Genomic DNA, 25529 nt, shown 5'->3' on the forward strand with positions numbered 1-25529 from the left:
GAAAGAGCTCAGCAGAGCCATACTTAGCTCTGATCTGGGCTCTCTGATGTGGCTAGTTAGTACACTGATGTCAACAGGGTTCCACACTGACGGAGACAAATAATAACTTGCTTAACAATTAGTAAATGTGGCAATGAGATAGCAAATTAGTAGACATAGTAGATTGAAGTATATTCAGTTGCCAGCTTTGGGTGAAGTTGTGAATATACCCTGAAAGTAAGATGTGTTGTATGTGTACTGTAAGTACTAGGAACATCACAAATGGAGTGACTAGTTACAATCCCAGTGTCTGGAAAGCCCGTACATAATAACACCCACTATGTCTGGGAAGTAATGCGTGCCTCCATCCCTGTGCTTTCCTTTATCTACTCTGGTGAGTGCTGTGTTCTCTCGGTGTCGACTTCCTTCCCCCTGCATGCAATGGACAGGCAGCTTCTGGCCGAGGCTGGGGCTGAGGCTGGGCTGAGGCGGGGCTGAGGTTGAGGCTAAGGTTGAGGCGGGCTGGTGCTTGGCTGAGACTGGGATGAGGCTGGGGATGAGGCTGAGACTGGGGATGAGGCTGGGGATAAGGCTGAGCACGGGGATGAGGCTGGGATAATAAGGCTGAGACTGGGATGAGGCTGGGGGATAAGGCTGAGACTGGGGATGAGGCTGGGATAGGCTGAGACTGTAATACAGCTGAAGCCGACACCAACTTCTCCAACAATGTTATTTGTGTAAAGCCTCTACCTCCAAGCCCGGCTCTCAGAAAGCCCTCTAACTCAGCTATACGCTTAACGCTTAAACCGACGGGACATTGAAGAATAGACTCCTCTCTTCCCCACCAGCACAGCCCAGTACCATTCCAGAGCCCCAGTCCCACACGCCCATCCAGAGCCCACATCCCAAACCCCATCCAGAGCCCAGTCCCAGCCATCCAGAGCCCCGTCCCACACCCCATCCAGAGCCCCAGCCCAGCCCCATCCAGAGCCCAGTCCCAGCCCCATCCAGAGCCCCAGTCCCACACCCCATCCAGAGCCCCAGTCCCAGCCCCATCCAGAGCCCCAGTCCCACACCCCATCCAGGCCCAATCCACCCCAATCCCAGACCCCAGTCCAGCCCCATCCAGAGCTTCAATCAGCAGCCCAAGCCCCATCCAGACCCCGGCCCCATCCAGAGCCCCAAGGCCCCGGCCCCCATGCCCAAGCTCTAGTCCCAGCCACAATCTGCATGGCGCTCATCTTAAGCAGCACATGGCTCCACTGGGCTTTGACAAAGTAACTTAGTGAATGATTCTCTGCTTTTTCCTTCCCTTTTTCATTCTCTCTCAATACTCTCTAGCGCTTCCCTTCTACTTTTAATCGTATTCTCTCCCTTTGCTGTACTATTATGAAGCAATTTAGCAGCCACTTATTCAATCAATAAGCTATTTATTTTATTTTTTCACTCCAGAAACCAAGAGTGTTTTATCTAGTCTCTTTTTTTCAGAAAGTTACAAATACAATATGAGCACATGTAAATTACCAGTATACACTCCCTATTCAAAACATTGCACTGCAGTTAACATTAGACATGAAGAGAAACTTTATGAACAGATGAACAACATGTTGTTCACAACTCCCTAGCCACTGGTTTATGCTGTGCTGCCATTTGGCCAGAAGCGTACATCAATCACTGAGAGAATTTTGTCTTTGAGAGATCCAGGAATCTCAGTCATTTGTTTTCATTTGTTCATGTAGTGTACAGTGTGTCTGTCTGTTTTCCTGATTGCTGGTTATGCACTGGGCCAGATGGAGCCCAGATATGAGGCGAATCAAGAGACATTGGGGGACAGTCAGTCGGTAGCCCATTCACCCATCCAGGCTAAGGCTCTGTAGCACCTTCGATCCCCCCCACACAGAGCAGCAGAGTCATGGGGGGTCGTGGCAGCGGTTGGCCCACAGCTGCTCCCACAGCCAGTCCCACAGAGCGATGGGAATACTCCCATTCCATTCCAACAGCCTATTATAAAATCTATGTAGATGAAGAAGGGTAGTGTGTCAACAGAGACAGAAGGTGGGGGGAGGGGCTGTGGATCTTGTAACAGTGCTGTGGTTTAACATGTTTACCAGGAAAGCAGAGCGATCGTTGTCAAAGTTGGGCTTTTCACAAGGTTGTGTATTCACACCATACGCATGGTGATCAGTGGTTACGCCCCTCGCTAACTCGTGGGACATCTCTAAGTGTCTCTTATAAGAGCTGCCACTGTAGCTACACTACTGTAACCCAGACACACCAGAGAACCAGGCGATACGCATGTAAATACCCAGATCTCCTCCGTACCTAGCGATACTCCAGTCGGGTTCGATCCTTCAGAATGGTGGGGTCGTCAGTGTAGTTGTATTTGACCTCTGGGTTCCTCAGCTCAGCAGAGTCGATAGTCCACCAATGACTGGTGTGCTCCTGGGGTCAACCCTGCTGGGGTCATACACACTATCTCCCCGGGAATTCCTCCTGCAGGGACAGAGAGGGTGGTTAAAGGATGATACAGATGACTGCTTTTCTTGTCATGTAACTGGTAAAGGTCCAAGATTGTGCACCTCTCTCCCTGAAAACTAAATAGCAATACCTGTAAGAACATGAAAGAGCACTGATGATTTGTTCTGTGTGTGTTTCCCATTGGCATTGATTCATACTGTTTGCTGCTAGTCATAACACACAATAACTACAATATCTAATTGAAGCACTGTTGAGTGATGCTTGAATTTGTGGGAAAGTCCACAGTCTTTCTAGGAGGAGAAGAGGAGTGATTCTGGTGCGATTCCCAGGTCCTGCCTGGAGACGTGCCTGCAATGTCTCCTCTGATTCCCCTCGCCCCGTTTCCATGGGAACACCCTGATGTACGCTCCACAAACCTTCCAAGACCGCACATATTATTTTGACAAAGGTGTTTGTGACAAATAACAAAACAAGAATGAGGCAAACACAGAGAGGAAGAGAGGGAAGAAGACAACACCACAGAAGAAAAGGATAATCGGCTGGATTACCTTTTAATGGAATAGTTGTTTTACTACCCAGGCTAACAGGTGTAAACAAAAGCTTGGATGAAAACAAAGACCTACTGTAGCGCTGTGAGATGTATGGCACATAGCAAGATTACATGCACATACTGCATATGACATAGGAAAAACACAGACAACGCAGACACTCACACACTGCATCTTAAACACTGACACTTCCAGTCAACAGAAGCAGGGTGGATCAGCGAGGTGGGGGTATTATTAAGGGGGTGGATCAGCTTAATATTGGCAGATAGATTGTAGCTTCCATCAATGTAATTGTCTGCATCATTTCCAATCCCCATATATATTTTTGCATACATATACATACAATACATACATACATACATACATACATACATACATACATACATACATACATACATACATACATACATACATACATACATACATACATACATACATACATACATACATACATACATACATACATACATACAGTTGAAGTCTGAAGTGTACATACACCTTAGCCAAATACATTTAAACTCAGTTTTTCACAATTCCTGATGTCAGAATAATAGTAGAGAGAATGCTTTATTTCAGCTTTTATTTCTTTCATCAAATTCCCTGTGGGTCAAAGTTTACATACACTCAACTAGTATTTGGTAGGCATTGCCTTTCACTAAATTCGGTGAACTTTGGCCCATTCCCCTGACAGAGCTGGTGTAACTGAGTCAGGTTTGTAGGCCTCCTTGCACCGCACACGCTTTTTCAGTCCTGCAAATTTCCTAATAGGTGATTGGAATGATTTGCCCATAAGTCATTCCTCCTGAATTATGTCAGGGGTTTTGAGTGGATTTTTTTTGAAAGAAAGCCAAGGCTACGGGCAATTTAGTATACTAGTGGAAGTTGTAGCTCACTCCGCTGTAAAAACTAAATCCTCTTGGACTCGTATGCCCTACAGGAATTTGATGTGGTATTCTTAAACCCACAATATCATTATAATAGCAGCCACCCGAAACTTGAAAGGAGAACTGCTATTCTCTGCGGTTCATGATCCCCAATTATTTTATAATAAAAAGCTAGACCAATCTCAGTCCAACCAAAGCATGTTATAAATTTGTTCTCGGAAAAAACTCGAATGAGATGCTTTGAAGAATTGTTATTTGGGCTTCGCTAAATATAATCCGGTGGCATAAATTGTTACATCTTCCCAGACTTCTCTCATTATCTTGAATGCCACTCAAGTTTTATTGTGAATATGTAATGTTGATGTATGTATGGCACCAAGTTCATTCTCTCGTGCAAGCCCAAAGTACACCCCGTCTCCACACCAAACAAAAAGTAGATTGCTTTCCATCCCACCTTCCGTGTGACTTCGTATGTATGTACTTGATCCCCATGCATGGTATGTTATTGGGTATGTAATGGTTTTTACATTTGTGCTTATGGCAACTAGCATTCCCCTTGTATCGTCTCTCTAATATTATACATAAATCTAAATTGTGAGTGCCAAAAATATATGGCCATAAAGTCATGGTTAAGGTTATTTGGTAGTAATGATGCATGTGCACCAACAGACACCATTAGTATCGAGACACAATTTCCTTTCCAACCATAATCATAGACCAATAAATTATATAGTCTTGACACTAACCTGACCATTAAGTGCAAACCAATTACTCCACTAGCCTCCTTCGCTATTCTCTATCCTGCTCTGCTATTGACTGCTTAGAGTGTTTCAGTTGTTTTAGGAGATTTCAGGAGAGGGGTGGCCGTCTTTAGTCCCTTCTGGCGTGTCATAGCGGGTAACCTGTTAATTGCCTCAAATAATGTCATATGCGAATACTTGTGTTGCAAAAATTTAACTCTTGCTGAAGTGATTAACTAAATGACAATTAAACCTTCATGAACAGACCGCTGTTTCCGTCACCAGTAGTCTTGATTGTTCATCCAAGCCTTGCAATTCTTCCACCAATAAAAGTCACGTCTTTAGCTGCCGCTGGGTTAGTGTATATAAGAGCGAACAATATTTGCACTTATTATACCCAACTGGATATCTCAGCGCCAAAAAATACCGTTCATCCCTCCTAAGGAAAGACAGAACGGCCGTCTATTACCCTCCCTGTTCTTAAGCTGTTGTCTCTTTCCCTACTCATTCCTCCCTGTCGTTTGGTCCCTCAAATCTGTTGTTTTGTTATTTGTCGTTACAAATAATACACAATCGCTTTTGTCAAACATAAATTGTCTGACAAGGGTCTTGGAAGTTGTGAGCGTACATCAGGGTGTTGCCCATGGAAACGGAATGACCGTGGCGAGGGGAATCAGAGGAGACAGTTTGCAGGCACGTCTGGCCAACCGCAGATCAACGCTGCGGTATAGTCGAACACAACAGAGATGCCACATCTCCCTCATATGCGAAACTCAAACAATAGAACGACTGTTGTGCAGTCGTTAAGGTCCCACACAAATATTTCTTAAGCATCCAGACAAATGTGCATATCCATGTGCTCTCTATTATTTCCTTATTTGATGTATTTACCTTCGCATTGATATGCGAATGTCATATAGTGACTGGAGCAAACCCTAAAGAACAGAATATGTAGGCCACTCCAACAATAAGCCATAAAATGCGCGAACCGGAAACACACACCAGAACAACACAATCAAATTTCGAGATCCCTTCAAACTATCATATTGTCGTCTAACAGATTGCTATTTAGTTTTCAGGAGAGAGGTTCGGACAATCCTTGACCTCTATATCCAAAAAGCTTACATTTCCCAAAGGAGAACACCAATCATAGATCTACTCCGTTATTCATTCCCTTGTTAAACCTATCTCTCCTCTCATATGTCCCCTTTCATGTAAAAGAGCACAGTCAAACTTAGTGGTGTATGTAAACTTCTGACCCACTGGAATTGTGATACAGTGAATTATAAGTGAAATAATCTGTCTGTAAACAATTTTTGGAAAAATGACTTGTGTCATGCACAAAGTAGATGTCTTAACCGACTTACCAAAACTATAGTTTGTTAACAAGAAATTTGTGGAGTGGTTGAAAAACGAGTTTTAATGACTCCAACCTAAGTGTATGTAAACTTCCGACTTCAACTGTACATACACAGATAAATACATTCATATACACATACAGTGCCAGTGAAAAGTTTGAACACACCTACTCATTCAAGGGTTTATCTTTATTTGTACTATTTTCTATATTGTAGAATAATAGCGAAGAAATCAAAACTATGAAATAACACATATGGAGTCATGTAGTAACCAAAAAAGTGTTAAACAAATCAAAATATATTTTATATTTGATTCTTCAAAGTAGCCACCCGTTGCCTTGATGACAGCTTTGCACAGTCTTGGAATTCTCTCAACCATCTTCATGAGGTAGTCACCTGGAATGCATTTCAATTAACAGGTGTGTATTGTTAAAAGTTCATTTGTGAAATTTCTTTCAATCTTAATGCGTTTGAGCCAATCAGTTGTGTTGTAACAAGGTAGGGGTGGTATACAGAAGATTTTGGTAAAAGTCCAAGTCCATATTATGGCAAGAACAGCTCGAATAAGCAAAGAGATACAACAGTCCTTCATTACTTTAAGACATGAAAGTCAGTCAATGCGGAAAATGTCAAGAACTTTGAAAGTTTCTTCAAGTGCAGTCGCAAAAACCATTAAGAGCTATGATGAAACTGGCTCTCATGAGGACCGCCACAGGAAAGAAAGACCCAGAGTTACCTCTGCTGCAGAGGATAAGTACATTACAGTTACCAGCCTCAGAAATTGCAGCCTAAATAAATGCTTCACAGAGTTCAAGTAACAGACACATCTCAACATCAACTGTTCAGAAGACTGCGTGAAATCAGGCCTTCATGGTTGAATTGCTGCAAAGAAACCACTACTAAAGGACACCAATAAMAAGAAGAGACTTGATAAGAACCAAGAAACACGAGCAATGGACATCAGACTGGTGGAAATCTGTCCTTTGTCTAAATTGGAGATTTTTGGTTCCAACCGCCGTGTCTTGTGAGACGCAGAGTAGGTGAACGGATAATCTCTGCATGTGTGGTTCCCACCGTGAAGCATGGAGGAGGAGGTGTGATGGTGTGGGGGTGCTTTGCTGGTGAAACTGTCAGTGATTTATTTAAAATTCAAGGCACACTTAACKAGCATGGCTACCACAGCATTCTGCAGCGATACYCCATRCCATCAGGTTTGAGCTTAGTGGGACTAACATTTGTTTTTCAACAGGACTGTCACGTCTACTCCCGCTCCTCCTCTCTGGGGCTCGTTGTCGCCAGTTGTCTCACCATTACGCACACCTGCCACCATCGTTACACGCACCTGCGCATCATGATACTCACTTGGACTCCATCACCTTCCTGATTAGCTCCCCAATATCTGTCACTCCCTTTGGTTCTTTTGCCAGGTGTTATTGACTTATTCTGTTTCACGCTTTGTGTTTCTTGTTTTGTGCTATGTTTTATTTATTATTACATTTGCACTCCCTCTACTCYCTTCCCGACTCCCAGCGTACACGTTACAGAATAACGCCTCACCAAAGGGAAGCAACAGGGATTTGTAATTTTTTTTACTGGTGACATCGGGTCCAAGMGCAGCTGCCGAAGCAACCGGAGAAGCCTCAGCCGACTCGTCAGGCTTCCATGCCTCAGCTGGCTCGACAGGTTCTCATGCCTCAGTTGGCCCATCAGGCTTAAATTGCCGAAGCTACCGGGGATGCCTCAGCAAGCTCGGCGGGCTCCCGTGCCTCCCTCAGCTGGCTCGTACTGGCTCCCGTACCTGCCTCGGCCGGCTCGTCGGGCTCCCGTGCCTGCCTCGTCGGGCTCCCAGTGCCTGCCTCGTCGGGCTCCCAGTGCCTGCCTCGGCCGGCTCGCCGGGTTCCCACGCCTTGGCCGGCTCTACAGGTTCCTGCGCCTCAGTGGGAATGAGTAGGTGTGTCCAAACTTTTGACTGGTACTGTAAATGGGGGTATTTCACTGATAGTCCTGGCTCTGGTCCAGCAAGAGTTCTAAATTAGTCAGAGGCTGGCCGAGCTATCTCCCCTCAAGCCCCATTTCTCCCCTCACTCACCCTGTATCTCCCCACACTCCCCCTGAACCCCCCCACTCCCCTTGTACCTCCCCACACTCCCCCTGTACCTCCCCTCACCCTCACTCCCCGTGTATCTCCCCTCACTGCCCATGTATGTTCCCTCACCCCACTCCCCCTGTATGTCCCCTCAATCCCCCTGTATGTCCCCTCACTACCCCCCCCGGTAGGAACCTGGCACTCACCCTACCTGGCTGGGCTCTACCTACCTCTCAGCTGCAATGCAGGGCAGCCCCGCTTTCAACAGGCAGTCTGTTAATATTCCTCATACAGGTGAAGACTGAGATCTACTGTACCCTGCACTAGGTGTTGCACAGCAATGGGTCCACTGAGCTAAAGACAGGAAGTATGAATTGACAGACTGACACTCACTTTTTGAAGTGGCAGAGGTGGCGTCCGATGTTGACAGACACAGAGCTGCCGGCATTGAGGTGGTTGCCCTCGATGGTGATCCTGGTGCCCCCTGAGAGAGGGCCCTGGGCAGGCAGCACCCGCGTGAAGAAGGGCGTCTGTAGAAGACACGTTTATTATGCAATCAACAAAATTACCAATAATCATTGTCTAATGTAAGGATCCATCCACCCCTGACCATGGCTGTGTCACCTGGGTGCTACTTACCACGAAGGTGAATGCTCGGGGCGAGAGGGCCCTGTAGTCTGCCAGGCAGTCCCTCACACACACCTCCACGTTAGCCTCCTGCACCCGGTAGCCCGTGGCGTCGTTCAGCAAACACACAATTCTGTAGGAGAGAGGGGTGATAGTAGAGAAGGTATGAGAGAGAAAAAGGGAGAGGGAGGAGGGGAGAGGAGTTAGGGACACATGGGAAGACACACGTGTTGAGCTCAACTGTAGCTACAGTATAGCTGTCTGATATTTGTGTAGTGATTCCTCCAATTTGAAAGGGGGCATCTACCATCTAAATGCTCTATGGAGAGATTGTTTGATCTATCTACATTCAATTAATGAGCTGTATATATAGGGAGCAGGGAGGTCAAAGGAGAGGAAAGAGAAAGCTGAAGAGGATGTCTATACACTGAGCAGAGGAAGAAGATAATAGACAGGTGAAGAGAGATGGACAGAAGGACAATGTCAACAGGAAGCAGAAGAGGATGAGATGGGATATACACTGAGAGGAGGAGGGAGATAGAGGACACTTGTAGGAGTCGTGGGTGATGGTGAGAGTGGTGAGTGCCAGGCAGCTGAGCCTCCTCACCTCTCCGAGCTGATGTACTCCTCTTCGATGGGGATACAGGGCACCTTGCCCAGACGCACTCCTGTCTGGATGTCCCTGAACTGTAGGCCCAGGTTCTCCCCCGTGATGGTCAGTCTGGTGCCCCCCTGTCTCGGCCCTGTCTCCGGAAACAGCTGCAAGACAAACACACAGGGAGGGAGGAAAGGAAGGAGGGAGGGAGAGAAGAAGATCATTGTCAGAACCAATGACTATATGGTTAGAAGTCAGTGAGAGGCAAGGTAAGGCCAACACCTTGTACTGTAAGTCTACGCAGGGCAGACTAAATGGCACTTTGTSTGGGAGACTATGTCTGCTGCTGACGCTCTAGTCTAGAGCACCTGGTTAAATTGTGCTTAGGAGCATTTTTTWAAACTCTTTCCATGGTTAAAGTAGGAAGAAATAGATGTCATTGTTGAACACATTTGTGAGTGTGCTACAAATACTATCATCATATATTCAAATATTYAATAACTTCGACATATTGAATTATGTTATATTATGCTAATTTACCTATGGTGGACAGAATGTGTTACTACATTACACAGACTAATGTTTTCACCACAAGAATTCCAGGAAATACATATAATTTTTACCTCAGATTTGTGATGTTAGTATTAAAGTTAATAGGCAGCACGATCTCACAAAATCGATTGCTTAAAACGGATCAATATTTTTGGTTTAGTACCAGTGTTTTTGTTATATGTGCCAGTCCGTAGTGGGACTTGTCCACGCTGGCTAGAATATTTTATTAGAAATGTCTCTGGCCTCACTTGAATTCACGGATTTGAGGGTTAATCTATCATTCAAATGAAAGCCAACCCCTGTCGCTATTTAGAAACCGATTTGAGGATTTGTTGAAATGATCTACTCCATTATAAGTTATAAGAGATATAAGTTGATAAGTAGCAATGACAGGTTGTCTTCTATTGACAGATACTGTATGCATACCAAAGTTAATTGAGGTTTATCTATTAGAAGAGCGCAAACAGTAGTCTACATATCGCAGCAGTTACTGTAGTATCCCAGTTGCATTGATTTCAATACAATATCAACGAAAGTGCTTCATTTGCATGCGCTATTGATTACAGTAGAACAAGCTAATCAATTCCAGTCTTGAGTGACCGCTTGGTAAATATGTGTGCAATTTATAAGGTACTAATTTAGCAAATACAAGTAATCTGAACACAAGTGTAACACGTGTGTAGGGAGTAACTTTTCTTCTAAATGGCAACTTATTAGAGTATATTGATTATGAATATCTAAAACCGGTGTTTGAGACTCGGCCATCAATCAAAAAACAATGACAATAGGAAGCAGCAGCAGTATAATTTTCAAACAATGTTTTAGGAATATAAATGGTACTTTTAACATTCATTTTTACACAGGATMCTACTTTATCAAACTACTGAATGAGCCCAAAAATGTGCTATGATATATTGATTTTGATGATATTAGTGATATAGTGAAAATATGTTTGTCCTGGCTACTCTTTCTCTCACGTTCACCCACACACCATAATCCAGCAAGCCGTGTTTTAATGAAGAAAAATCACCTATCCGCTTTGAAAAACAGAAAAACCTTGTGTGGCGCACAGCGAAAGGCCTCTTCCCCACCTAATTGAAAGTTATTACACCGGCTCCCGCATCGCCATTCTGTAGCAGCGTGTCACACGGCAGCTTCATAATGTGATTTATTTAGCCAAATTACTCCCCGTAACGAGGACAGGTGTGGCATGACAAAACAAATATGATGACTGATGTGAGGCGGCAGCGTCCGGGAGGCGGCCTCTAACAACCATCACGAGGTAATTATGGGTAATCTCACTGGCTGCCTGTTCCACAACCTGGTTGGCTGGGCAGAGCGTGTCAGGGAAACGGCGCCCTGGCGTGTCCTGAGGCATTATTGCGTTTCATTGGCTGGCCACCCCTGGGTTCTGTAGTGGCCCCAGTAGCAATCCCCAGCGGCTAGGCTTTCACAGGCAGCCTAACCTCACTCAGCCCCAGCGCTATGCCTCTACCACATAATGACATGGCAGCGGTGCTGTATCCTGTAAAAGCAGAGTGGGGCAGAATGGTGGTTGCTAGAGGTCTGTGCTGTAGGCCGTCAAACCAGTGTGGAGCAGGGCTACAGCAGGGTGACGCCAGTGTGGTTGGACTGGGAACTAGGGACACATGCCCACACGGGCTGAGGCAGGCTGTAAATTGGGTTGTTACTGTATTCAAAGAGAGGCTGGGGAAGGAAGACAGTTATGCTGACAGCCAATGCTAGGAGACCATGTTTCTGGAACCACTCAACACATAGGCAACATCATTTAGAGAAATACAGTGTATTGCATAGCTGTCAAACACAGTATGAACCTACCCTGACACTGCCAAATTGTGTAGGGTAGTTTTGGTCAGGGAGGAGTGAGGGGGTTGTAATGAGGGGGGTGAAGCTGAGGGGCGACTCCTATACCCATAATAACAACTACAACAGTGTGAATGGTGGAGCAGATGTCCTCTATTTGGTTCCTGCTTTTTATCTTACAGGCTGCAATCTCCCTCAGAAAGCATTGTAAACAGACCTCATAGGGTCTGACACACACATTGTCTGTGATCTTCAGAGGCGTCTGTGCTCTATAGCCTTTCTAGTTTGTTTGCTCATCTTATGAGTTCTCAGTCTGACCCCTGGGAACCTCTAGGACCTGTCATGATGAAAACACTGGCCTCTGAACACTGAACTCTGAACACTGAACACTGAACTCTGAACACTGGTCTCTGAACTCTGAACACTGAACTGAAGTTAAAACGGTGAAGTAGGGTGTTTTAATTGGTTTCAGAGGGGTCGTTTCACATGACCCCCCACCCCCCACACCCTGAGAGAAGGAGAGAGAGAGAGCGAGTGAGAGAGAGAGAGAGAGAAAGAGAATGAGCGTAGGGACAAATAAGGGCCCATTTATACAGCAGAATACCTCATTGCTCCACGTGGATTGAAACATGGACATGACKGTTGGAGATGGATTTTGGCCACAGTAGGAACATACAGGAGCTAGATTACTCTGAAGAATCCTTAACTCAATGTGCTGAGCCCCACTCCACCACTCCTATAGTTCTTCACTTTCGTACACCCCTCTCAATCCCCTTCTCTCTCTCTAATCACACCCCCCTCTTCCTCTGAATAAAACAAGAATCCCCTTGCACACGCACGGCAGAAAAAACAGATGTATATTTTACGTGCTGAAGTGTCAAATCAAATCCAGGGTGCTCTCTAACAAGGGGGTCGGGGGATAGAGAGACAATAAGTAGCACAGGAACATCCCTCCTACCCACTCACTCTCAGCTAAGTGCATTCACTCTGATATAATATTTATCTGAGACAACTCACACACACACACACAAACACACACAGAACCAGGAACAGAGCACCGGCCTAGGCTGAGGGAGGGATGGAGAGGAGAGAGGGAGGGTTGGTTATTATGGGGGGAGAGACACTAGCTGAGGGGGGACTCCGGCCCCCCTCCCCTTATCAGACGTAGCCTCATTCCGGCGCTTTGTCTTCCCCGTTCCTCCAGAGTGGGAGGAGGAAAAGAGAGGCGTAAGAGCTATTCAGACCCCTTTGTGATGGATTGGGAAGGGAGGGTAGAATGTTTGGGCCCTCTGAGTACTGACTAGCAGTCGAGATGTCAGTCAAAATTCATGAGATGCTCCTTATTGACGGACAATGAGGAGGAAGAGAAAGATAATTAAATTACTTGCACCACTCTGGGGCTCCTAGTGCAATGAAGAAAGAGCTGGGAAATCCTGGTTAAATACTCTAATATTCCAAATGAAATTACCAGCTAATCCACCTGCTAATATAAAGAGGCACACAGTCCCCATCATATGAATAAAGAGAGACAGAGAAAGGGATGGAGAGAGAGAGAGAGAGAGAGACAGAGAGAGAGCGAGAGAAAGGGATGGAGAGAGAGCGAGAGAAAGGGATGGAGAGAGACAGAGAGAGAGAGAGTGAGAGAAAGGGATGGAGAGAGACAGAGAGAGAGAGAGTGAGAGAAAGGGATGGAGAGAGAGCGAGAGAAAGGGATGGAGAGAGAGCGAGAGAAAGGGATGGAGAGAGCGAGAGAGAGAGAGAGACGAGAGAAAGAACGACAATGTAAAAAAGATGAAGACAAGAGAATGAGACCATTTGAAAAAGGGAAAGAGAGTTGTTAAAGAGGAACATGTTATCTCTCATGAGGTTGATGTAACATGGAGTCAAGGTCCTCTGCTCTTTGTTACAACCATATCACAGAGCAGCTGCCTTTCAGCTTGTAAGGTGGGCTGCTTTCATGACCATAGGGTGCCATTTCAGAGAGATCACTACCGAATGACGCAACGACCTATCAAGCATTTTTATGTATTCATTCTCTTTACTGCGGAATTTCCTTTCAGTTGGCACCTTCCCCTCCCTCCTCTTCCTCTCCTTCCTTCCCTCCTTCCGTCTTGTGAACTCTGTCTGAGAGAGAGAGAGAGAGAGAGAGGCAGGCATCGTGGAGGGATTACTTCCTGTGCCAGTGCCAATTATCCAATATCTGGGATTTATAATGTGCTGAAACACTAGCTGCCTCTCCAGAGTAGATTAAAGGACGCAGACACACACACTAACACAACACTCTGCATTTGCCCCCAAGCAAGGTGTCAGGTGCAGCAAATATACTGCAAATAGCAATAATAGAGGAATGAGTTGGATTTGTTCTTGAATGGGGTGAGGTTAAATCAGGAGTAGGCGGAGTGTGGGCTGGGCTTGTTGCTGTGTGTAGGTGGTATGGATGTAATCAGCTATAAACGCATTGTGAGGTTTAGCACTAGAGCAGAGAAGGACGGAGATAGAGAGAAAGAGTGACAGAGAGAGAGAGGGAGAGATACAGAGATAGAGACAGCGAGAGAGAGACAGAGACAGAGAGAGACAGAGAGAGAGAGAGAGACAGCGAGAGAGAGAGAACAGTAGTCTGGTACACAGCCAGCATCAGATCTTTACTGAGGCACAGATCAACAGATGACCACCGTCCATCCAATCCAGCTATACGAAAGAGCCTCGTAGCACTCACGTCCGTAGCCAAGAAGCATACTGCCCCAATAGATCCACAGATGACGCAATCTCAATCGCACTCCACACTTCCCTTTCCCACCTGGGCAAAGGAACACCTATGTGAGAATGCTGTTCATTGACTACAGCTCAGCGTTCAACACCATAGCGACCACAAAGCTCATCACTAAGCTAAGGACCCTGGGACTGAACACCTCCCTCTGCAACTGGATCCTGGACTTCCTGACGGGCCGTCCCCAGGTGGTAAGGGTAGGTAGCAACACATCTGCCACGCTGATCCTCAACACGGGTGCCCCTGCGTGTTTAGTCCCCTCCTGTACGCCCTGTTCACCCATGACTGCGTGGCCAAGCACGACTCCAACAACATCATTAAGTTTGCTGACAACACAACAGTGGTAGGCCTGATCACCGACAAAGATGAGACAGCCAATAGGGAGGAGGTCAGAGACCTGGCCGTGTGGTGCCAGGACAACAACCTCTCCCTCAATGTGAGCAAGACAAAGGAMCTGATCGTGGACTACAGGGAAAGGAGGGCCAAACACACCCCCATTCACATCGATGGGGCTGTAGAGGAGCGGGTCGAGAGCTTCAAGTTCCTTGGTGTCCACATCACCAACAAACTATCATGGTCCAAACACACCAAGACAGTCATGAAGAGGGCATAACAACACCTATTCGCCCCTCAGGAGACTGAAAATATTTGGTATGGGTCCACAAATCTTCAAAAAGTTCTACAGCTGCACCATCGAGAGCATCCTGACCGGTTGCATCACCGTCTGGAATGGCAACTGCTTGGCCTCCGACAGTAAGGCGCTACAGAGGGTAGTGCGTACAGCCCAGTACATCATGGGGACCAAGCTTCCTGCCATCCAAGACCTATATAGGCGGTATCAGAGGAAGGCCCAAAAAGTCCCCCAAGTCATAGACTGTTCTCTTTGGTACCGCACGGCAAGCGGTACCGGAGCGCCAAGTCTAGATCCAAAAGGCCCCTTAACAGCGGCTAACCCCAAACCATAAGACTACTTAATATTTGATCAAATGGCCACCTGGACTATTTACATTGACCCCCCCCCCCCCTTTGTTTTTACAATGCTGCTACTCACTGTTTATTATCTATGCATACTCACTTTACCCCTACCTAATTAACTCGACTAACCTGTACCCCAGCACATTGACTTGGTACCGGTACTCCCTGTATATAGCCTCGTTATTGTTATTTTATTGTGTTACTTTTGATAGTATTTTTTACTTTTAGAATATATATTCTTTTCTTTTACCCCCTTTTTCTCCCCAATTTCAATTTCTCATCACTGCAAGTCACCAACGGGCTCGGGAAAGGCGAAGGTCGAGTCATGCGTCCTCCAAAATATGACCCGCCAAACCGCGCCTCTTAACACCCGCCCGCTTAACCCCGAAGCCAGCTGCAGCAACATGTCGGAGGAAACACCGTTCAACTGACAACCAAGGTCAGCCTAGAGGTGCACGGCCCACCACAAGGAGTCACTAGAGGGCGAGGAGCCAAGTAAAGCCCCCCGGCCAAACCCTCCCCTAACCCAGACGACACGGGGCCAATTGTGCGCCGTCCTATGGGACTCCTGTTGTGATACAGCCCGGGATCGGAACCAGGTCTGTAGTGACGCCTCTAGCACTGCGATGCAGTGCTTTAGCCAGCTGCGCCACTTGGAAGGCCAAGTAAATATTTTCTTGAACTGCACTGTTGGTTAAGGGCTTGTAAGTAAGCATTTCACTGTAAGATCTACACATGTTGTATTCGGCGCATGTGACAAATAAAGTTTGATTTGAACTGGATCCTACTGCACACCCACACCCACACACACCTAGAGCCTGTCTCACCTTGGTGATCTTTGGGTGTGTACAGCGGCTGTTGCCGGCGGTGGCGTGCATCCAGCTACTCTCCAGCGGCGCACACTCCTGTCTCAGAGAACACTTCTTCTCCTGTACACACCAGCCACACTCGAACCTGGGGTCAGCCTTCAGACACATCCCACAGCTGTCCCGCAGCGCATAACACTTATACAGGTGGGCTGAAACACAGTGAGAACAGAGAGAGAGAAGGAGAGATAGAGGTGAATATCATTGTTGTTGTTTGAGACTTTAAGTTTCAACACCTTGCATTTCACCTTCATGCTGTGGTATGAGAAACAAGCATTAAAATAAGACACGAAAACACCTAATTCCCTTGTTGTTGTGTTGTTTGGGGGGGCACTAATGCTCAGAGTTATGCTTTTAAAAGAATTAGCAATTAGCAGTAAGAATTGAGAGAGAGGAGAAAGAGAAAGAAGGAGAGAGAGGGGAGAGAGAAATAGATAAATAGAGAAAGTGAGAGGGAGAGAGAGATAGAAAACAAAAGAGAGATGGTGAAAAAAGAACATCATGGCACGGCGCTCCACAGACAGCCGCAGGACTTCAAAGGAGACGGCGTATCCATCCACCCGCCGCGGACCTGCCTGCTAATCTCATTTGCCACGGCTAAGCTTAAAAGTAGCGCGGTGCTAATTAAACTGAACCAAATTAATGATTTAATTACATTAAGATTTCCACTTTACACCAAGGCAAAAGTGGGCTTTCTCGGGCAGTCTGGCAGAGATGGATAATTCACCGTGATTCACGGAGGGAGGGAGGGACAGAGACAAATAGAGAAAAACACAGGGAAGGGTGAGGAAAGGAAAGGGAAGGGAAGGTCTTTGTTGGGCTTGAATAAAGCAGGGCTAGTTTGAAATTTAGTTTCGGGATGTTTCAACGTGTCAAATTAAGCGTGGAAGTTTGGGCAGAGTACAATGTAACTGGCCTTTGCACAGCAGGTACTAAGAAAGTTTAGATTCTTAATTTCTGTTCCAGCTTTAACAAATGCTACTATGGAAGAGACTGTATTCCAACATCAGGAAATGGGTGTGTCATTACAGATTTTGTGACAATCCATAGGCAGTAGAATAAAGAGGGCTAAAGTCTCAGCATCCAAGGTGATGCAAAAGGACATGATGCTCCACTGAGTGCTTGTTAAAACCTCTACTTATCTTATATTACTGAGAGAAAGGGGTCCATTTAATCCACAATCCTTTCATGTAAAGGCTTTTAGAGCAGTCAGACAGACACTTCAAGCTTGTACAGGCCCAGCCCCCACAACACCAAATCAGGTCACGCTCAAGCAGCAATATGCAGAGTGAGTTCGCAAATGCCAATTAACAAATGAGGCCAAGCGATAAACGTAATTCGACATAAAGCATGTGTTTAGATCAAATAACCTTGATTCAATGACCAGAATGGGGTGTCTAAAATACGGCGTGAGGATGCGGGAGACATCATGATATTACTTCTATCCACTCTAAATAGAAAGGATATAATCCTAGCTGGAGACCCCCAGCTACACCACATGGTGGGGAAACAGAGGATGGATCCATACCCCATTGGTAAAAGATAACTCCATGTGACACCATTCTGTATACTTCTGGCCCTTCTTTGGACACTGTGTTAACTAACCTCCAGACGAGCTTCAATGCCATTATAACTCTCCTTCCGTGGCCTCCAACTGCTCTTAAATGCAAACAAAACTAAATGCATGCTCTTCAACCGATCGCTGCCCACACKTACCCACCTGTCCAGCATCACTACTCTGGATGGTTCTGACTTAGAATATGTGGACAACTACAAATACCTAGGTATCTGGTTAGACTGTAAACTCTCCTTCCAGACCCACATTAAGCATCTCCAATCCGAAATTAAATCTAGAATCGGCTTCCTATTTCGCAACAAAGCATCCTTCACTCATGCTGCTAAACATACCCTTGTAAAACTGACCATCCTACCGATCCTTGACTTCAGCGATGTCATTTACAAAATAGTCTCCAACACTCTACTCAGCAAATTGGATGCAGTCTATCACAGTGCCATCCATTTTGTCACCAAAGTCCTATATACTACCCACCACTGCGACCTGTATGCTCTCGTTGGCTGGTCCTTTCTACATATTCGTCACCAAACCCACTGGCTCCAGGTCATCTATAAGTCGTTGCTAGGTAAAGCCCTGCCTTATCTCAGCTCACTGGTCACCATAGCAGCACCCACCCGCAGCACGTGCTCCAGCAGGTATATTTCACTGGTCATCCCCAAAGCCAATTCCTCATTCGGCCGCCTTTCCTTCCAGTTCTCTGCTGCCAATGACTGGACCGAACTGCAAAAATCACTGAAGCTGGAGACTCATATCTCCCTCACTAGCTTTAAGCACCAGCTGTCAGAGCAGCTCACAGATCACTGCACCTGTAAATAGCCCATCTGTAAATAGCCCATCCAACTACCTCATCACCATATTGTTATTTATTTTGCTCCTTTGCACCCCAGTACCGCTACTTGCACACTCATCTTCTGCACATCTATCACCCCAGTGTTTAATTTGCCATACTGTAATAATTTCACCACTATGGCCTATTTATTGTCTCACCCCACTTATCCTACCTCATTTGCACACACTGTATATAGACTTTCTCTATTGTATTATTGACCGTATGTTTGTTTATTCCATGTGTAACTCTGTGTTGTTTGTGTCGCACTGCTTTGCTTTATCTTGGCCAGGTCGCAGTTGTAAATGAGAACTTGTTCTCAACTACCCTACCTGGTTAAATAAAGGTGAAATATATATACATGTATGTATATTTTTAAATGTGTTAGGATGTTTATCTTAAACGCAGTGCTACTCAACTATCTTTCCCCTAGTGATGACTGAGACCTGGCTCTCCATCCAGCAGGATGAGCCTCCTAAGCAGCAATAGTAGGATCTGACCCCAGACCAGCCAGATCACAGAGGAACAAAGGCCCAAATCGTGTTCTCTTCCTCGAATTCCATCCATCCCTCTCTTTATTTATTTATCACCACTCTATTCATCTGCAGCATGTTGTTTTGGAGGGAGTTACTGCAAACAGCGCTGGGAGAGATAAGCATTATTGAACCCAGCGGGGCCTAGCAAGAGGCGTAGCCATGCGTAAAAACACTTTAATTCCCTTTCAAAGGCGTGCTGCTGGAGAGGAAGGGGCTCCTCCAATTGGATCTTAGGGATTTAAAAGAGTGTAGCGACGAGGGGAGAGAGGAGAGGAGGGGAGAGAGGAGAGGAGGGGAGAAGGGAGAGGAGGGGAGAGAGGGAGGAGAGAGGGGAGGTGAGGAGGGGAGAGAAGAGGAGGAGAGAGAGGAGAAGAGGGGAGAGAGGAGAGGAGGGGAGAAGGGAGAGGAGGGAAGAAAGGGGATGAGGAGGGAAAAGAGAAGAGGAGGAGAGAGAGGAGAGGAGGGGAGAGGGGAAGTGAGGAGGGGAGAGAGAAGAGGAGGAGAGAGAGGAGGGGAGAGAGGAGGGGAGAGAGAGGAGGGGAGAGAAGAGAGGAGGGAGGAGAGGAGGTGAGAGAGGAGAGGAGGTGAGAGAGGAAAAGAGGGGAAAGAGGAAAGGAGGAGAGAGAGGAGATTAGGGGAGAAGGGAGGAAAGAGGTTGAGGGGAGGTTTTACCTTGTATGTTGAAGGGGTTGTCGATGACTTGGTTGCCATTCCACACCACAGAGAGATCCACAGGCAGGTCACTGATGTCATTACCCTCATAGTCGTACTGGAAAGAGGGAGAGAAAGAGAAACAAACATTGATCAGTATCTACAGGCCTCATGGAGCCTGAACATTCAGTGTCAGTATTCACATCACTATGTGTGAGACAGAGCCATATTGGTATGATAGAAGGGGAGTAAGAGAAAGAGGAGAGAACCTCACTCTTCACCCAATCACAACACGTGCACCCAGAAACCCCCTCAAAGAACAAACTTTCTCAGAAATATGAACAGACACACAAACACGCCCATCAGGTTTCCAATACCAATACTACACATCCAGTGCATATAGAGGTATATGTTGAGTTGAGGGGGAGGGAGAATGGGAGCGAAAGGAGGATGGAAATCTGGATAAATCTAAATGACTGTGAGGAGGCCATTAATTTACACATGAAATAAGTGGCAGAATTTAGGCGTGAAGAGCGATGGAGAGCGATGGAGGAGTAAGTGAAATTGGCATTTTCAATTTGTTCCCTGACACGTCTCATTTGGGCCCTGCGCTTCCTCCCAGCCTTGTGCCTCTTCCCATGGGCACCCAGTCAAATCAAATCAAATCAAAGATGATTGGTTGTGTATTGAGATTTGCAGGTGTTATAGCAGGTGCAGGTAAATGCTTATGTTACTAGCTCCAACAGTGCAGTAGAATGTCTCGTAAATACAATACAAACACAAAATAAAATAAAAATATATATGAACAAAAATCATGAAATTACAGAAAGGGACCAATTAACAATCCTGAGTAGATATATTAGAGGGAGCATGTGTCAGAATGCAGAATATAAATATGTGGAGTGTATAGACAGTATATCATTGGAATGAAAATGGTATGTACAGTAGTAGGTATATTACGATGGGCTATGTTGAGAATACAGTATATACTGTACATACACAGTGAGTAAACAACAGTAAATAAACAGAATATGAGGTGGCCAGCATTCAATGACTCTATAMACCTGGGGCATTAGTCTCAAGGTACAGGGCTGAGTCCCGGGCAGACAGCCGATTAGTGATGTCTGATGGCAAGCTGTAGCGTCTCCGTTTGCTAGAAGGTAGTGAGAGTGAACAGACCGTGGCTCGGGTGGCTGAAGTCCTTGATGATCTTTTTGGCCTTCCTTTGACACCGAGTGTTCTAAATGTCCTGGAGGGCCGGCAGCATGTTCCCGTGACGCGTTGGGTTGCCCGCACCACCCTCTGGAGAGCCATGCGGTTGAGGGCATTGCAGTTGCCGTACCAGGCAGTGATGCAGCCCGACAGAATGCTCTCAATGCTGCATTTGTAGAAGTGTGTCAGGGTCTTAGAGGCCATACTGAATTTCTTCAGCCGCCTGTGGTTGCGCCTTCTTCACCACGGCGGCTGCCATTTCAGGTCCTCAGTGATGTGCACGCCAAGCTTTGACCCTCCACTGCGGCCCCGTCGATGTGGATGGGGGCGTGCCCCCTCTTCTGTCTCCTGTAGTCCACGATCAGCTCCTTTGTTTTTTGACATTGAGGAAGAGGTCATTTTCCTGGCCCACTCCGCCAGGGCTCTAACCTCTTCCCTGTAGGCCAGGGGTCCCCAATTACATCCAGCTGTGGGCCGTTTTTTCCTTGAGCGGATGGTTGGGGGCCGGAACATAGTAATAGATCATTTGTACACTGCAAATTGACCGTAAGAATCCCAAACAGATATAGTATAACTTTGACAAAAACAGAATTATAATTTTTTTAAATTACATTCTGATACGACCAAATTTGCCTCTATTTATGCGTGGGAATACTTGGGAACAGATTTCCTCAGTTAAAATCACTTTGAGCTGATTTCCTGATGATTTTATATCCAACAGAAAAGTTGGGGGACCAAATAAAATCCCCCTGCTGTAGGCTGTCTCGTCGTTGTTGTTAATCAGGACTCCCACTTTCGTGTCGTCAGCAAACTTGATGACTGAGTTGGAGTCGTGTGTAGCCACGCAGTCATGGGTGAACAGGGAGTACAGGAAGGGGCTGTGTTGAGGGTCAGCATAGAGGAGGTGATGTTGCCTACCCTCACCACCTGGGGTCGGCCCGTCAGGAAGTCCAGGACCCAGTTACACAGGGAGGACTTCAGACCCAGGGCCCGAAGCTTAGTGACAAGCTTGGAGAGAACTATGGTGTTGAAAGCAGAGCTGTAGTTGATGAACACCATTCTCACATACAGTAGCTATTCCTCTTGTCAAGGTGGGATAAGGCGCTGTGCAGTGCGAGGGATTTGTTGGGGCGGTATGCAAATTGTAGTAGGTCTAATCTATCGGGCAAGTTGGAGGTGATATGGTCCTTGACTAGCCTCTCAAACCACTTCACGATGGCAGAGCTGTGTGCTATGGGGCAATATTCATTTAGTTCAGTTACCTTGAAGCAAGTGGGGATTACAGACTGGTATAGGGAGAGGTTGTATGTCTGTGAAGACTCCATTTTGCTGGTCTGCGCATGCACTGAGGACACGGCTTGGTATGCCTTCTGGACCGGCAGCCTTGAGAGGGTTAACACGTTTGAAAGTCCTACTCACTTCGGCTACAGAGATCAGTCAGAGAGTGGGCTGAGGTCTAACACACACTGTACTGTATGTACAGACCCCAGGAGCCCTTCACCCAGACTTTCTGGCCCAGCCTCCAACCTACGCATAGCCTGGCCATAAAGGCCAACCCCTAACCCACTCAATTAACACTGGTCTCCACATCTTATGCTGCATTGTTTATTTAGTTGCTTTCAGCTGTATTTACAGCCTTATTCAGTGATCTGACCTGAAAACTCCTATTTTGACTCACTCTACATCCAAAATGTCCCTTGCCTCTGTTACAAGAACCCATCTGGTCATTTTGACCTCAACCACTCTTGTCTGTTAAATCACAACACTAAACTGGGCAGGACATGGGATCCCACCCCAGCCCCCTACCCTGCCCATTCATCATTAATGAGTGAAGACCATGGACACCAGCAGTCTAACCCTGCTCCTGACACATCTCTGTGGTAGGCCCACATTAAACTTTAAACGCCACGATTAGTCCGCCTGCGACACAACGGCCACCAACCACCAAGACGCCCTGTTCTCCTTGCCGCCACCACCCTGCTTTATTTATGTGCCCATTTACAAGATGTCAATGACCCCATGATGCTAGCGTGACACCAACTCAACGCCATGTCACTCACATGCACCAGACAGGTGGTTTACTGCAGGACCAGCCAGCACTAGGATAGAGATGGGAGAGAGTCAGGACTGGTGTCTCTTCACACCTAGATAGCTGGGAGAGAGTCAGGACTGGTGTCTTCATCACACCTAGAGAGCTGTTCCACTCTGTTCCTATGTGCTCCTCTCTGTGCTCCACTCTTATCCTCTCTGTTCCTCTCTGTTCCTCTCTGTTCCTCCCTGTTCCTCTCTGTTCCTCTCTGTTCCTCCCTGTTCCTCTCTGTTCCTCTCTGTTCCTCCCTGTTTCCTTTTCTCTGTTCTCCTGTTCCACTTTATCCTCTCTGTTCCTCTCTGTCCTCCCTGTTCCCTCCTGTTCCTCCCTGTTCCTCTCTGTTCCTCTCTGTTCCTCTCTGTTCCTCTCTGTGCCTCTCTGTGCCTCTCTGTTCCTCTCTGTTCCTCTCTGTTCCTCTCTGTTCCTCTCTGTTCCTCTCTGTTCCACTCTGTTCCTCTCAGGTCCTCTCAGTTCCTCTCAGGTCCTCTCAGTACCTCCTCTGTTTCAGGATGAGTAATCATGCTCATGACTATGTCCTGGCCGGTGTGTGGAGGCTGTTGTGTGAAATGAATCAGCCATGCGAACAGAGAAAACCCAAGGTGAGCAGTAACATGTCCCTGACCTCATTAAGAACAACATACACATGAACCAGCATTTCATTCTTTATCATCTTTCCTCTCAATTAATTGTCTCCTGGAGTTGCATGTCCTGGGCTATTCATATAGAGAGGAGGGCGCTCTGGTGTGTTTGTGAGTGTGAATGTGTGTGTGTAGGCTGGATATCCTGTGTCTGCTGGGCAGAAAAGTGCTGATGTTAACAAAACAGGCCAGATGCTGCTCGGGAGAGGTGGAAGAACCCAGTGCCTTTGTGCAGGTCACCCACAGATAATTAGTCATTTTGAAGGGGTACCTGCATGTGTGGTTAAAACATCAGCGAGGGGCCCGCCCCCAGCCCACCTAAGCAATGTTACTGAGAAACCCCCTTCCCCTCCTCTAGATGCCATCGCTCTCTCGCTTTCTGTCTCTCTCTCTTTGTATCTCTCTTTCTCTCTCTTTGTCTCTCTCTCTGTCTCTCTCGTTGTCTCTCTCTTTGTATCTATCTTTGTCTCTCTCTCTGTCTCTCTCGCTGTCTCTCTCTTTGTATCTCTCGTTGTCTCTCTCACTTTCTCTCTCTTTGTCACTCTCTCTGTCTCTCTCTTTGTATCTCTCTTTCTCTCTCTTTGTCTCTCTCTCTCTGACTCTTTATGTCTGTCTATCTGTCTGTCTGTCTGTCTCTTTATGTCTGTCTGTCTGTCACTTTATGTCTGTCTGTCTGTCTCTTTATGTCTGTCAGTCCTTTTTATGTGTCTGTCTGTGTGTCTCTTTATGTCTGTGTGTCGTGCTGTCTGTGCCTGTCTGTCTTTTCTGTCTGTCTGTCTGTTCTGTTTCTGTACTGGTTGCTGTCTCGATGTCGCATGTTGGCACGTTGTCTGTTCGTGCTCTGTCTGTCTGTCTGTCTGTCTGTCTGTCTGTAGATGTCTCTCTCTGTCTATTTATGTCCGTCTGTCTGTCTGTCTCTATATGTCTGGTCTGTCTGTCACTTTATGTCTGTCTCTTTATGTCTGTCCTGTTTGTGCCTGTCTGTGTCTGTCTGTCTGTCTGTCTGTCTGTCTCCTGTCTGTGCTGTCTGTCTGTCTCTTTATGTCTGTCCTGAACTGCTCTCTTTATGTCTGTCTCTTTAACGTCTGCCTGTTCTGTCATTTATGTCTGTCTGTCTGGTCTGTCTCTTTATGTTTATCTGTCTGTCACTTTATGTCTGTCCTCTTTATGTCTGTCTGTCTGTCTTTTTATGTCTGTGCCCATGTGTGTCTCTTTACTGTCCTGTCGTGTCTCCTTTTAATCTGTATGTCTGTCTGGTCTCGTTAAAAAATGTCTGTCTGCTGTCTTGTCTGGTCTGTCTGCTGTCTGTAATGTCTGTCTGTCTCTTTATGTCCTGTCTGTTCTCTTTATGTCTGTTGTTTGTTCAAAATTGAAATGTCTGTTCTCTTTATGTCCTTCTGTTCTTGTCTGTGTTCGTTTTTGTCTGTCCGCTGTCGTCTGTTTGGCTGCGCTCTTATGTTCTGTCTGTGGTTCTGTCTTGTATCTGTCTCCAGTGCTGTTCTGTCTGGTATCTGTATGTTTCTGTCTGTCTGTCTGTCTGTCTGGGCTGTCTGTCTTGTCTGTCTGTTGTCTGTCTGTCTGTCTGTCTGGGTCTGTCCTTCTGTCTTGTTGTCTGTCTGTCTGTTTCTGTCTGTCTGTCTGCTGTTCTGTCCAGTCCCTGGTCCTGTCTGTCTGTGCGTCTGTCTGTCTGGTCTGGTCTGTCTGTCTGTCTCTCTCTCTGGG

General features: G+C 46.4%; 1 pseudogene; it reads right to left on the minus strand.

Annotated features, from left to right (window-relative positions):
- The window catches only part of LOC111966560 (plexin-A1-like), a 299289-nt pseudogene that overhangs the window by 38946 nt on the left and 234814 nt on the right, over window positions 1-25529 (minus strand).

Source organism: Salvelinus sp. IW2-2015, linkage group LG7 (assembly GCF_002910315.2).
Source record: "Salvelinus sp. IW2-2015 linkage group LG7, ASM291031v2, whole genome shotgun sequence".
Taxonomy (NCBI): domain Eukaryota; kingdom Metazoa; phylum Chordata; class Actinopteri; order Salmoniformes; family Salmonidae; genus Salvelinus; species Salvelinus sp. IW2-2015.